Genomic DNA, 15831 nt, shown 5'->3' on the forward strand with positions numbered 1-15831 from the left:
GGCAGGGCGGCAAGAGCGAACTTTGCCACTCTCGCTGGCGGCGGCGAGAACGTACAGAAAAAGTTAATATATTCAGTTAAGAATTTTTTATTTTATTTATTTTTTCAATAAAAAAGCCGTTATTTAATGTCATTCACCATCGTTTTGAGGCTCTCTTTTTTTTTTTAAGTATCGGTTCAGGCACCAGTACCGTTTTAAGAGTATCGATTTGGCACCGGTACCGAAAAAAAAACCCCGATACCCAGCCTTACTCATGAACCAGCAAGGGCAGTGTTTGACAGCTCGAACACACACTGTTCCTCATGGACGTTTCGTGGGTTTTTTCCGCCTGCTGCCCCTTCAGTTGCCGGGGCTCAGGGTTGCTATGGAGACGGGCAGTTCCTGGTTACGCATGCACTTAGTGTCATGTCAACTCAGCAGCAATAAAAGAAGGTCAGCGCTGAATACAGAGGGCCGCACACACACACACACACTGAATCTGTGATACCACCCGCTGGGCTGGAACTAATCGCCCTCGTTTACGAGTTTTAAATAAACTGGAAACATCCCTGAATACACTCCACTATAGTGAGTATGAATTATTCATCGAGCGTTAGAAACATGCACATTCGGCCAGGATTGAGGAGCATTTCATCAGTGTGTGTGTGTGTGTGTGTGCAGAGGAAGAGTCCCTCACAGTCTTTATCAAATGAAGTTCTCTCTCACATCATATTACTTCATTAATCAAACATTTCTAAACTTCAAGAACCCGCTTGAGCTTCTGTGGCAAATCTGAGAGAAAGTTCAAAGATATCAACTAAAGGAGGTTTAATACAAGCATATTTAACACCAGATTTATTATATTTTCACTCTACTGTTGGAAAACTGGTCAGCATTTACAACATCACAGCAATATTAATAACTGCGTTAGGAAATACAAAATCTAATCTGGTTTTATAATGTCATCAGGGTCATAAACTCAAGGTAGGGCTGGGTATTGGCAAGGGCCGCACGATACTATGCATTAAGACATCGCGATACGATACATTTTGCGATATATTGCAATACTTTATTAAATCAAACATGTAAAAAATAATAGAGGTGACCATACTTGCTGTAGCAGCTGAGGTATTCTGGTCTGTGCATCACATGTATTAACTCAGCAGAAAATGAAAACTTCCATTCTGATTTATTAGCTAAACTATGTGAACACGCTGAAATGTATGAAGTGCATATTGTGTCACTGAACACTTAAATAAAAATGTAAATGCCACAATAATAAAATAAAAATAACTGTAAAACTGCAAGTGACTGTAATTGTAAATAAATTAAGTGCATTAAATTAAACACTCATAAAACTGAAAGTCAGTATGGTTAATATTCAACATTATTGATCTGCCTGACTGACACCATTAAATGAGAACTGAACTGGACGATGACATCACATATGACACGCATACATACATACATATAAATGAACTAAATTAATAACTGATGATTTTTACAACCTAAATGAGTCGTAGTGAACTTACTCAACATGGACTGAGGCACTATGTTCTTCTAGAGCTGCTGTAAAGCTAAACAAACTTCCATTATTTTCCTGTTATCACTGTAAAGCTGTTTTTAAAAAATCTGTGCAATTTATTAATAAAGGTGACCTGACTATGCTCTACTATGCTGTAGACTATTTTTTGATATTTGATATTTTGATAACTGCGAGTCGCGATCACAGCGTGCGCATCCATAGTGCTCACCTTATTCCTGAAGCCGGGGTTTTCAACCACACTATACGGCCGCAAGTCCTTAGAAATGAACTCCGTGATCTTCTTTGCACGAGCTGAGGTGGACGGAAGCTTGCTGGTGTTATTATCCAGTGTGGTCTGCCTTCAATCAACAGGTTTTGGCGGAGGTTGCAGTGCCACCCTGTCATCTGCGTGGTGTCTTGAGTGAGAACGCAAGTTGGTTGTTTCCTGAATATTTTAGTGTAGCCTGGCAAAGCTTTCAAACGGCATCCGTTTCATCTAATGCTTTGGTTTTAAAATAATGATAAGACGAGCAACAGTTAGCGTTGTAGACATCGAGTCAGCGATCTACAGGACCTGAGGAGGACCCTCGACACAGACGGATTTAATGAAATAACGTCATTTTAAATCTGTTTAAAACATGATTTAAAAATAAATAAATAGCGATACTAGGAGGTTGGAATATCGATACACTATCGTGAAAAGAAATATCGCAGTAGTTAGCTGTATCGATATTTTTGCACAGCCCTACTCTACATAAAACGTACATTTTTGGATAACCGCAGTGCGTTAAATGAATCAAAACATTAGCTTCTGACAGTATGAAGATAGTTAAGACACACACACACACACACACACACACACACACACACACACACTCACAGACTCTCAGACTCAAACAGAAGAAGCCTGATGAAGTTGAAGTACTGTATTAATTACAATGTTTCAAATCAATCCTACAATCCAAGGTCATGTCTGAGAGAGTCTTCATGTGTGCGCCGGCAGAAGACGTCTGGGAACCACTGCTTTAGTGTTGCTCAAAGGTGGCACACGTGCATGTATAGAATGACTGCATGATGTAAACAGCCAACAGATATAAGCAACATTACAGGGCAGAACTGTGAAATAATGACAAATCATTATTGCTGATTATATCTAATTCAGACAGAGCGTGTACACTGACCAACCTGGCCGTGACTCAGCCGTGACTAATCTAAACACCTCTGATTGGTCAACAGAAACATGTGTGATTGGTAATAGTGCTCAACAACAGATATATTTTAGATCTGCTCATGTAGTTATATCAATGTTATGCCGCAATCAACACTTTCTTTAATTGCGACAGTCGTACTAGGGCATTTTTTGTCCCTTATTCTTAAATTTGAGGGTCATATAACTCCCTGAATTAACCCTGAATTACAGTAGAAATACATGTTAATAAAGCATTTATTAACACACTAAGTAACTATTACTATATGTCTGAATAATAATATGTATTTAAACATTTATTAATCATTTACTTACACTTTCTAAGTGATCTTATGAACCACTGACAACTCCTAAATAACCGGTTTGTAAATAATGCAATACTTCATTTAGAAATGATAAATTGATCATTAATAAAGTATGAAAATACAATTATTAAACACATTATAGATATGCTTATAAATCAAGAATAAAGCATTTATAGCCGTATTTATAAACCTGCTTATTAATGTCTATTAATGCTTTATAAATGATGATTAACTGTGTACTAATGCTCAACTAATGATTAATAGCGTGCAGTTATTATAAAGTGTTACCGAAAATATTTAACTGAAAATAAATATTCGACTTCAAATATAAAGTCCTATCGTACATAATTTCCCCAGTTTCTCCTGGAGAGAAGTCGCATTAGGCAAGCTAACTGTGCAGCGAACTCAGTTTCATGTGGTTTCTGATTCAGAGTCTAGTGCGCTGCCCACATCCACAGCCTTTATAGCCATCATGGCCACAAAATAAAGAAATAAATGAAAAAAAGGCAGGAAGTGACAACATCTGACCCAAGAGATTGACCTGAGAATGACCCTGCCATGAGCTCAGTGGAAACAACCCATCCAAGATGACAGAGGCGGCAGGAGAGACTCACAGCAGAGCCGGATATACGAGCGCACACTCATCTTAGTGTGGAAATAGAGTTCAGCTTGGCGTAGATCCAGAGTTTACTCTAACTTCTATTGCTTTCTGTGTTTACAACCCTTCCCCACCGTCACAGCGCTAGTAAAGCGTGAGGTTACGTGAAGAGTGCAGTCCACATCTTGAGCTGATCAATGAGAGAGGATCACAACACACACACACACTGATCCTTCACATGAGCAGCTCATACATCACCACATCAGCCCGAACGCTTCCAGCTGTTTGGATGAACTCGATCAGTTCTGGAGCGCGGACAACATGACATCATAGCGTTCCCACCCATCTGAGCCGGACCACTCCGACACACACGTGCCTCCGCAGAGGACTGGACTCCAGAACACACTGCTCTCCACAAACACAAGAACACAAGAACACAAGAACACAAGACAAAGCCGTGAGGAGCACAAGCTCAGTCCAGATGACATTACAGGACGCGCATCAGGACGGCTGAGACTCGACAAACTCACGCTCACCTGCATCCTTTACTTCACCTGCTTTAAGAACACCAGTGAACGTTAAAAATTATATCTGAGCTCACACATTTCGGCCACCCACCTGCTACTAATAAGGCCATACATGAGGAAAACAACTCATTTGTTAATGGAAAACCATCCCATGAGCGAACGCTTGAAAACATTACGCTGGATGTAATCTGCGCTGCCATCTGTCCCGAACGGCTTGTGTTTTTGGGTGCAGAAACGAAAAAAAACAGTGTTAAAAATGTTCATGTCATCAGTTTGGCCTCCCATCTGAGTCCAACATCAGGAGATTACACAGGAACAACACCACACCAATCACATTATGAAACACAGAGAGAGTGGGTCGACCCTGCGCCGGCACACAGAATCAGCCAGAGTCCCGTCGTGAGGCGGTCGCTGGGTCTCTGGGGTGTTTCCTTCGGGAGGAGAGATGTTTTTCCTGACGGTCCCTGTGGACACTGCTGTCTCCATGCGTTACAGCTGACATCATCCATCGACTAATCATTAACATGATACTGTTGGCCACATCAGAGACTGATCCACACAGACACACACGTCAGAAACCGCGGCCCTTCGTAAAAACACTGCAGAATCCAGTCAGAAAAAAAATGGAATTTACTGTGTAATGCAGAACGTCACAAAAGTCAGATGAATAAATCAAAAGTAGGGCTGGACACTGACTCAAATACTGTAGGCGTTTGGTACTCTCAGCTCGCTACTCTGTTGTGTAGCATTTTGTTTGCCAAAGATGGCAAATCTAATTAATATTGAGAAAATAAATTGTTACAGTCCCTGTTTTATCCCATAAAACTCATCTTTTAATCACCAAAATTACACATTGAAAGTTTTTTCCCCTTGAAAAAATAAAATAAAATGCATGCCTTAAAATAGCTTAACTCTACACCCGTACCTCATTTAGTATGCGGTTCTATGAATATGCAAATGAGCCATTATTGTTTTAATTTTAATACATTACATTAGTTTTTAGAATTCAATTGATTAGACCGTATATATCCAAAATATTCAAGATTTGTAACAACTGGAAGTTGGAAATGTCATTTTCAGGTCTGTGCTCAAAGTGTGACTGACAGTTAACAGGTTAAACTAGTCAAAAACAGAAATAAATTTGGGGAAAAAACAGAAATGAGGAAGAAGTCAATCTTCCTGAGGCCCTGATAAAGCAGCGGCATCTTTCGAGACTAGACACACTTTCTAAAGGCAGGTCTCGTGTCCTACTTCACAGAAGTAGAGCTTGATCTCACACGTCACTTCACTGAAGCGTTATGCTGTTAGTTTAATAAGGTGTGTGGAAACGGGGACAGGTCTGAGGGTGCGCTTCCTGTCAGACCGTGCCCTCCTGATGCGGTGGCATGCTGGGACAGCGATTGCTCAACCATTCGGAAGGGTTGTGGGAATCTGTGCATGAGAGCCGGCGCTCGGCCCATCCGCCCACAGAGACCCTGGACCGTCACACACACACACACACTTCAGTCAGCTTCAGCTGCTCACTACACCAGTGTCTGAACACTGAGATGTTATGGTTCTGATATGAAATGGATGAACTTAATATAATTTAAACGGATGAGTTTTAAAAAAATTCTCAGGCCATTTTAACATGGGGGTTTATAGAGAGAGCACAAGTTGAATTTGCTCAGCGAGTTTACTCTGGTGTCGAGTAATGAAGCTCATTAAATATGCCCTTGTGTCCGAGCTGCACCAATCACATCGGGTTATCTGATATAGGCGGGCCAGAGGCGAGAAGACGACAGCGCTGTGACGTCGAAGTCATTAGTAAACATTGCAAGATGGCTATGGATGAACACCAGTTGTTTGAAACGGCTTTGGCCGCTACAATGAACCAGTTAGACTTGGCTTTTTATCTAAAAGAGGAACAGAAGATGGCGCTCAAATCCTTCCTTTGCTGTTTTGCCAACCGGATACGGCAAGAGTCGATGAACTGCAGTTTAACTCACTTCCATGTTTGATTCAAGAGAGAGACTGGAAGGTTGCCGCTTTGTTAAAGCCCGTTACAGCTTATTCACAGACGCACACTGACGGTAAGACCACTCGACAGAGGTTTAGCTGTCCATCCCCGTCCCAGTGTGTGCGTTTCCCTCAGGCTGATTAGAAAGAGAGAGGAGGAACAGCCTGGGGTTTGGCTTCTTCCCAACCATAGTTAAAAACAGCTTATCTGCAGGAGGCCAATTTGCAGAGCCAACCTTTCACCTGAAGCCCAAGAGATGAAGTCATTTGGGTAAAATGTGCTCCTCAAATCGCAGGGCTTGAACAGCACGTGTCCTGTAGAGCACTGCTGGATTTGTCTTGCAAATACTGTCGTGTGCAGCAGTCATTGGGCTCCGCAAGCATCATTAGCCAACTGTGGCTGTAAATCCCATCGTTTGACAAGTGTGAGTCCCAAAAACATTCCCAGAACAGCATCACCGACCCGTGTGGCTGACCTACAGCTCTCGGCCTGTGATTAGAAGTGTAGTTTCGTGTTACTACGACAAACTCTAGATCAAACAGCTGGAAATAAAGTGACAATCTATGGTTTCGGGAAACAGTCGTGACTAGCTAGTTAATTTCTCCAATGATGCATCTTATAATGAACTTATGTGGCCAAAAAAAGTATGACAAAATGTTTTATATCCTTCGACATCGATAATTATCTAGCCTGGGAAAACCCAGACAAACTTCCGGCAAATGTAGATTTGCTCTGCAGTAGTCTGGCAAAGAGCCCATTCAAGCCCATTTCTAATCCGTCCAAATCGCGGCACCAATCAGAAACGTTGAGGCGGGCTTTACACAATGACGATCGCTCTGATTGGTTTTAGGTCTATCCAATTGCGCCCAGAGGCATTTGAGCGACGTCTGTTGGTGACGCCCCTTTGGAAATGAGTTATTAATGAAGCTTTGCCAGACCATAACTCAGTTACTACTGAGAATGGTCTACTCAGTTACTACTGAGAATGGTCTGGTTTTAACCAGGCTAATAATTATCACGATAAATGTCAAATCTTGATTTCTTTAAAGTTTAAAGTCAGATTTTTGCTCCTGAGTGAAAGTTGTAGCAACCAGACAGCTGATTGGTTTTATCATCAGAACATGACAAACACTTGCCAAACAGATGAACATTTCATAATTAATATTACATGTCGTCTCGTAGAAATGCACATTTGACATTTAGGATGCAGATTTATGTTCATCAACAAAAACACCTGTAAAAATTGTACCAACCTCAATTTTATAGGAACCTATAAAATGTTACAGGGTAAAATGTGGTCTTCCACAGTATTTGGCTCATGTTAACCACAGGTAAAGCCAAGCTCTGCACATCACTGCCATGGTGAAATGTAACTGTATGGTTTCTATGGTATTTGTTATGAAAAACAGCAGCCTGAAGACATTCAGTGTAATACAAGCACACAAAACCTGCTATAGCTTAACAACAATACTGTTATTATATTCCCTTACTCCTTTAAAACATCTACGACCGGCTTCACAGACAAGGCCTAGTCCCAGTCCCAGAATAAAGCTCATGTTTGAGCCGGTTTAACTGAATCATCTCTTAAAATATGTCAGTGTCATTGTTTTGTCTGAAGACGCACATCAGTAATGTTTTTTTCTAGGGCACGTTTATAAAAGCTACTTAACTGAACTAAAGCCTAATCCTGGCTTAATCTAAGCCCAGTCTGTGAAACCAGGCCTTAATGTCTACATTAATAATCTAATAAAATTCAATATGAATATCCCACATTTCAACCACAATCCCATGGTTTCAGTTAGTGTTACTGCAGTAGATCATGGTAAATGTTGACGACGTGTCGATTGAAACTGTTTCCTCTGGCTTTAAACTAGTTTAAATCACGAGGCATTTGATTGGTGGTTTGTATGGGAGAACTGCACCGGACTGGTAAACTGGTACTGGCACCAGTGCGAGTCATTAAAGTTTTCTGTAATTTAATGTTTAAATATGCAAATTAGGCATCTAATTAAATATGCACTAGTTTGCATATATATATATTTTTTTTTAATCTGAGAATTGGATAAAGCCAGGCTTTTTTCATTGTGTTCACATATCAGATGGGGGGGGGGAATTATTACAGAGGGATTTATGGATATCTACTTGTGTTATCCTGTAAATCAGAATATACTGTCAATAGCCTTAAATAGATTTTTGCCATGTTTTTTGGAATAAAATGTTATATTATTCCTAGCCTGATTTATATATTTACAAATTCCTCTGTAAATGTCTTCATAATATAACTAGGTACAAGACTGGAGAGTTTGGTGTATATAGAGGTGCTACTGAAGTGGAGATTTCAGACTTGGAGAATGAGAGAAAAGTCATTTTGAGAAAACGGGCTTTAAAGATTTATCATCAGCCAATGAGATTGCGCATTCAGCCCTTTTACTTTCACGATTGGTTGCTGATAAAAAGGAAATGACCATATTTGGATCCGACAGCATTGTACAGGAGAGAGAGCTTTCCAGCGGTGTGTGTGATGACAGGGAGCAGACAGAGATCGCGGAGCAGCGGGAGGATTTACAACGCCAACTTTTGTTGAATTCATGAGAAATCTACAGACGCAAACAGACAAAGTGTAGGAAAATAAAGACCTAAATGTACATTTTGGACGTTTATTCACCACAAGTCTGAAAGACAAATATTGAAGACCAATATCCCAAAATTGACCAGTGAGAAAAAAACCCGCTGTTTTTGCCTGCCGTGTCTCGCCTTAAGGAAGATTCTATCGTAATAATTATCGTTATCACTTGATCGCCCAGCCCTAGCTGAACGAACCCTCTCTGTGTAAATGTGTATTCTGAACTCAGCTTGCTTCTGTTGCACTAACCCCGCCCACAGGGAGATCTGATTGGTCCATATTATCAGACATGATCTGATTGGCTGACTCATTTTCCGTGAGCACTGCCACTGTATGGACACCTGTGCGTTACAGGGTTTGAATAACTTCCGGACAGCCCACGAGTTCCCATCACCCTGCTTTCCCTACACTACAGTCCAACAGAGTTTTCCACTGGTTTTTGGATTATTCCAGAACATAATCTGAGATTCTCTGCTTATTACAAGTTGTGTTCATCATGATTTGGGATTTTGAAGCTCAAATTCAATCAGCAGAGGTAAAAGGCTAAACGTAGGCTATAAACAAACTACGCTAGTCACTGTCAGCATGGTTAAGCTTTAGGACAATGACAGCATGATGTAAGTTACACCTGGCTGAGAGTGTGTGGATATCTGCAGGGTCTTTCCTCTCGGGGTCATGGAGATGATGGTGTGTCTACATAGGGCTTTCTGTGCTCTGATCAGGGGGCTTTTCTCTGGCCTCTTCATAGCAGTGAATGCTAATTGGTCCAGTTCCCACTGATGCTGTTGACTGTGTGCCATCATCATCATCATCATCATCATCATCATCATCATCATCTTCACCAGAGGAGATTCCCGCTGACCATCTCGTCTTCCTCGTCCCACTCAGACCGTCGGCTCAGTCCCGGTGTGTGATGATGAAGCTCCTTCAGGTTACCAGCAGCACCTGTCGTGTGTGTGTGAGTGTGTGAGTGTGTGTGTGTGTGTGTGTGTGTGTGTGTGTGTGTGTGTCCCGCGGTCATTAGAGAGGAGCATGGATGAGAACGAGTCAGGACGCTCACTCTGTGAATGGAGCCATTGTGCTGTGGTTCAGTGAGACAGAAGAGAGGGAGTGATGGGAGAAAGACAGGATTGGACTGTTCCCTAACATACAACACTGGCCATCACAACACATGAGAATACTTTTCCATGTACAGTTTGCTTTCTGTAATAGTTTGGTCCAATCCGAGACGGGGTGGACCCATAAACTGTAAAAAAAGATGGACGACGCACCTTCAATCTCTTCCATTGTAGAAAAGTGAAGCCGACAAAGTCCATTTATGGCCCTGACATTATATATTTTTATAAACGAACACTTGAATTTACATCAGTGTGATTAAAACTACCTAAAATGGCAGAAAGCATCATTGGAAAATAATTATTTGAAGTGTAATTTGTTTGTCTCATTAGATGACATGGAGAGGCAGGGGTGTATGAGCTATACTGGGACCGATCGAACCGTTTCGGCTTTACTTTCCAGGACTCGAGCGGAACACGCATGAGCAAAGCTTACCGTGGCTTCAGGCACGCGTTGAAGCGGTCTAATAGCCTACACACACACACACACACACACACACACACACACACACACACACACACACACACACACACACACGCACGCACACACGCACACACGCACACATATGCTGAAATGCCGTTTTGGTAAATATCCTCATAAACACAGTCGGTTAAGTCTTAAGTGAATGTAAACATTTGAGAAAGAAAAAGCATGTGTAACAGTATATTGGGTTCAGTGCATTAGCTCTTAAAGTGACAGAAGCCTAATAAATCTGCTGCAGTCATTATTGTTAATTGCTAAGACAAAAGTCAAATTTGGTGCCGCCTCCGCCTCTTGACCAAACTCAGACAGTCAGTCACATGCTCAGATACACGTTTTCCACCGTGACGGTTCTGTTACGGCGGGTTCCCGGCCCGTGTTCATTCTCAAACCGTATAGTTCACCGATAGTGCTAGGCGGATCCATAATCAGCGGGTCGGACGGGCCAAGTAATACAAACACAACATTCCAATTAAACCGAGGCTGGATGACAGATCAATCATTATAATGTGTTGAGTTTAATAAAGACACGGAACTCTCATCACGGTAAAACATCATGAACATGCGTCACTCTTTCAACAGCGTAATTCTCCTCAGGGAAAACCATCAAGGAAACACAACAGGGCTCCACATTACCGCTTGTCCGGGACACGTGTGGGGTTTTGTTTTCTTTAAGGGACAAGTGAGAGAGAATTGTACTTGCCCAAGACGTTATTTATAAAAAAATTAAATACAAAACAACAAGGGAATCACAGAAAACGCGGATGATTCTGATTTTATTTCATTTAATGTAAGTGGCGATCGATAGTCTATAGTTGATGATATATTAGTCTTGCCGTGTTTCCCAACGTTTTGATTGTTTACAGCCTAGTGTCTTATTCTAATTGAATGTATTGATCAAATTGAAGAATTTGAAATGAAAGATGGAGACATTTAATTAGGGAACAAATGCCCTTTATAACTGTAAAAAAAAAAGTATTCTGATAAGAGTGTTTTCCAACAGTGATGTAAGGTTTGAAGGTTGAAGTTTGAAGGGAGTAAAGCCTCTGTTTAGGTTATTAAGGAAATGTAATTTTGCCAAAAGAAGAACTTTTAATTTAAATAAATGTTCATTTTAAATCATCCTACTTCAGTGTGATGTGTTACCATATCATCATGCTTAACACTGGGAATTTGAATAAGTGTAATGTGACGATCAGATATCTCTAAATCAGAGAATACATGATCAGGATTTGACCTCCTCCGCCTCGCTTTGAGCCGGGAAAAACCCTGTATAGTTAATGTATACAGCAGGATTATTCTACATCTGATTACTCATTACATTTCTGTTGTAGGCTATTGCTTCTCTGAACATACACTGGTACATCTTCCCGTAAAAACAGTTTATTTCATTTGTATTTTTTGTCTGTTTTGTTTGCAATTCGTTTTTTTGTTCTTATTTTATTGCTGCCCGTCTTCTGTAACTGATCTGAGGACTTTTTACTTGCACTTACTAACCTAGCATTAGCTTTTCCTGAAGTAACTGACATTTAGAATGACTGTTCTCATGAAATAAGACGGATCATGTTGTCGATCACTAGTTGAGTCAGTGTTGTGGTGTTGAGCGTGTCTGTTGGCACACACACACACACACGGACACACACACGGACATTCGGTGTCACAGCTGTTAAAGCGTCTGTTCAGATCCACATGAACGTTTGCAGGTTTTTATACGGAGAGCTGGATTTCTGCTTCTCCATTGTTCTCCTTAACAGCATTCAGCCATCATGCAGTTTGAGCCACTATTATATACAACAGTAATACAGTTGTTGCTCCACTAAGAGCTTCGGGCATTCGCTTCAGGGTCGACTTTCCTCTCATTTTGACATCCAAGCAGGAGAAAAGTTGGATGGTTTTAGGCCTCATGTAAAGCCAGATGTGGCGTGCTGACAGTGATTCTGTTTCCTGTAAGCTGGAGTACAGGTGAGCGTGGTGACGGTTGCTATGGTGACGTGCACCTGTGGGACAGTGAAGCCATCCCGCCCACTGCACTAACATGAGACGAGTGAGAGGACAACACGTCTCAACCCGTGTTCTTCATGTGTGCTTTCTCATCAGGAAGAGCTTTATCCTGCTCTTCCTCTCTCAAATCCCAAACTACAGACAGAAGCGAGTGTGAACATGACAGACTTTCTTCCTCACAGTCCGGCAAACACAGAGCGAGGCACATTCTTCACTCAGGAACTTTTCTAACCAGGATCGATTAAACAGTTAAATGTGGATTAAACTAATTAAGTACATGACGTGCAGATAATGCATCAAACTACTCGTCTATAATCAACATTTGCTGTCGGTTGAGAATCATTACTGGATTGTTACTACATTCACACATGCAGTGTAATCATATCTACTCATATATCAGTACTCGTTGAGTATTTAGCAGATCGGTGGGAAAGTCGTTTTTTAATAGGCAAAGGTGCTAGCCAATCATAACAAGGACATTTGCATACAAGTCTTAAAGGTACAGTAGCAAACAGCGCGTTTAATTGTAATGGGCAGAGAGGATGGAAACTGTTTTTGTGCCAATAAACCTCATTATAAGTGGACATAGGCTTAACTTATTAAAATGTATCAGTGATCATTTGGAAAGTCAGATATTTAAATGCTCAGTTTTATGATCGAAGCTCTGTAGTTTTAAATCATATAATGCAGTGCAATACAATGATGATTGACAGATGAACAAATAAAGCCTGATGATCATATTTTTCTAATAAATGATGTCTGGATGATCGAGTAAACCTCAGTGGATTCAGTCCAGGTGAAATATAATAACAATATCAAAGTTATTCTTGCGTTTCCTTGATAAATCAGGCCAGATTTGACACAGAAAGACACATTTAATAATCCTGGAATGTTTTCCTCAAAAACCTTAATTTCTTTTCGACTAAAGAAGGAAAGACATGGATATCTTGGATGACATCGGGGTGAGTAAATTATCAGCAAATTTATTTTTGAAAAGTGAACTAATCCTTTAAAAAGTCAAATCAACTTGCATGCAGCAACTTCCCACAGCCAAGTAACCCCGGATGGGTCAAACAAGCCAGTTCCCTTTACTCCAGACGTCCACACACACACACACACACACAGACACACACACACACACAGACAAACAGACGGACGGAGGGGCTTTACACACAAATATGCTCATGCTGCACTCGTGCAGTAATCTCACCACACACTCGACGGACAGGAAAGACTACAAACACAACACATGATGCTTTTCCTCTGTGTGTGTGTGTGTGTGTGTGTGTGTGTGTGTGTACACGGATCTGACAGATGGTCTGGGATAAAGCTACACTGGTAGACTCAGTGACCAGCGGAAAACCATCCAATTGGAAGTAACCCCTTCAAACCTCACCCAATCGAGGTCCGCTAGAGCCCCGAGATCCGCCACTCGCCTCAGGCTAATCCCAGCGCTAGCACCCGCGGGGCGGGGGACACCTTCTCACGACGGGACGCTTGCGTTCGGCAAAACAACACCTTAGAGCCTTTAACAGGAATGAAACCGTGCACCGGCTGCTCTTGTCAAACATTAGCATGTCCACGGCATCACATGACCTGCACATCCACACTCTCACACGCAAATATTTGCTCCAGAAACCTGCAGATGTTGACACACACACACACACACACTTCATTACAGGATACAGACCCGTACGCATTAGAGACAGAGGTACGAGGAAAACTGTGCTATCATGTGTAGAAGAAAGCACTGTTTCTCACAGAACTGTGTGTACAGACTGAGAAGTTGACTTGATATCACTCTGTATTACACACACACACACACACACATACACACACCGTCTCTGTTTGACACCGCAGATTTCCCCCAAGAACTCAGTGTCCCGTGCAGATACGCATACTTGCACTGCATTATGATTTTTGTGCATGTAATGGAGCAGAAAATCGAGTTTGTGTAGATAAAGAGAGAGGGAAGGGATTGAGAGGGAAATTAAGGGGATTTGCAAAATATGTAAAATTAAAATAAACTCCAAGAAAGTGTTTCTCAACTTCAAACAACGGATGGGCTATTTTAGTGCAAGAGCTTCTGCCTGAGAAGAGTGTGTGTGTGGATCCTGGAAAACACAGGCGTGTCTGGATTCACACACTAGGTTTGAGATTGTTTAGGGCCTTAAAGTCACCATGAAATCAAAATTCTTATATTTTATGGAATATTGCTGTGTGATTGTTTTTAATTCATATGTCTCGTTATCTTGAATCAGAATAAGTTCCTCTTGCAGCATCTCTCCTCTTCTCTGATGATGAGGGCGGGGCAACCTGTCAATCATACGAAATCCACCACAAACCACAACCATCCAATCAATTCCGGACAAAGTCAAGCCACGCCCACATTTGTTCTTGTTCCTGAAGCGTTTCAGAGACAAGATGATTGCAACTTCCGTTTCATGCAGCTTTACGCACTTTGGGAAAAGCATCGACCAACTAAAAAAAAATATTTTGCATTAATACTTTATACTACGAAATAGTTTACTTCTACTTTATAGTTTTATACTATAAAAAATTATTTCCCTCCAAAAATTGTTAAGTTGTCGGTGTGTGTAAATTCTCAACTCTGCTGTCCTTTTACCAATTCAAAACCATAATACACCGCATTATAACAGTGTGAGACATCTTAAGTACTACATAAAATAATCACCTCAGATTTTCGGTGCATTTTTACAGCATTTTGTGAATTTTAAATATATATCAAATACCATTCTGCAATGTTGTTATTAATATTTTAGTGAATAAATAAACATAAAAAACGAAGCTTGACTTTGAGGATCGAACGAGCCTGCGTTGTCGCGTCGCGCGCAGTGTGTGTTTGAGTGTGTGTGTGTGTGTGTGTGTGTGTGTAATGTAACGTAGAGCACATCTGGATAGAAGGTTCGCGTCACAGAAACGCTGCAGAAGATGGCGCCGCGTCATCCAAGCGTTGATTGCATGTTAAAAACACTACCAGATCTCTCACACACACACACACACACACACACACACACACACACACACACAGAGAGAGCTGTGATCGCGCGCCAGCCACGAGGGCAACTCGCTGCATTAAGGGCACGTGCCACTGAGTTTCAACGAACAAAACACGTTAACATGATTATTCCGGCCTCCAGCTGTTCGAGACGGCCTGTTGTTCAGCCGTCCATCACCCGGAGGAGCGGAACATACGCGTTCAGACGAGCACTGTGATCGCTGTAAACATCACCAGACTATGGAGATTACAGCCTTACATAAAGACGCCATAGGGGATTTAACACGGCCGTGGAGACTGTGTCCACATGTTAGATATGATGAAACACACACATTTACCTTCCATCCTCACACAGTAACGGTCACAGGTAAAGGTAGACCAACGACATCTACACACACCACAGCAGTGCGAGTAACACGCGAACGGCTGTAAATCATCATCACAAGAGTCAT

The 15831-nt window shown here is 41.4% G+C and overlaps 1 protein-coding gene across 19 annotated transcripts in view; it reads right to left on the reverse strand.

Annotated features, from left to right (window-relative positions):
• epb41l2 (erythrocyte membrane protein band 4.1 like 2) overlaps nt 1-15831 on the reverse strand; it is a 103651-nt gene that overhangs the window by 87445 nt on the left and 375 nt on the right. The window lies entirely within an intron of this gene.

This window comes from Leuciscus leuciscus, assembly GCF_965113295.1.
Source record: "Leuciscus leuciscus genome assembly, chromosome: 19".
In the NCBI taxonomy this organism is placed as follows: Eukaryota; Metazoa; Chordata; class Actinopteri; order Cypriniformes; family Leuciscidae; genus Leuciscus; species Leuciscus leuciscus.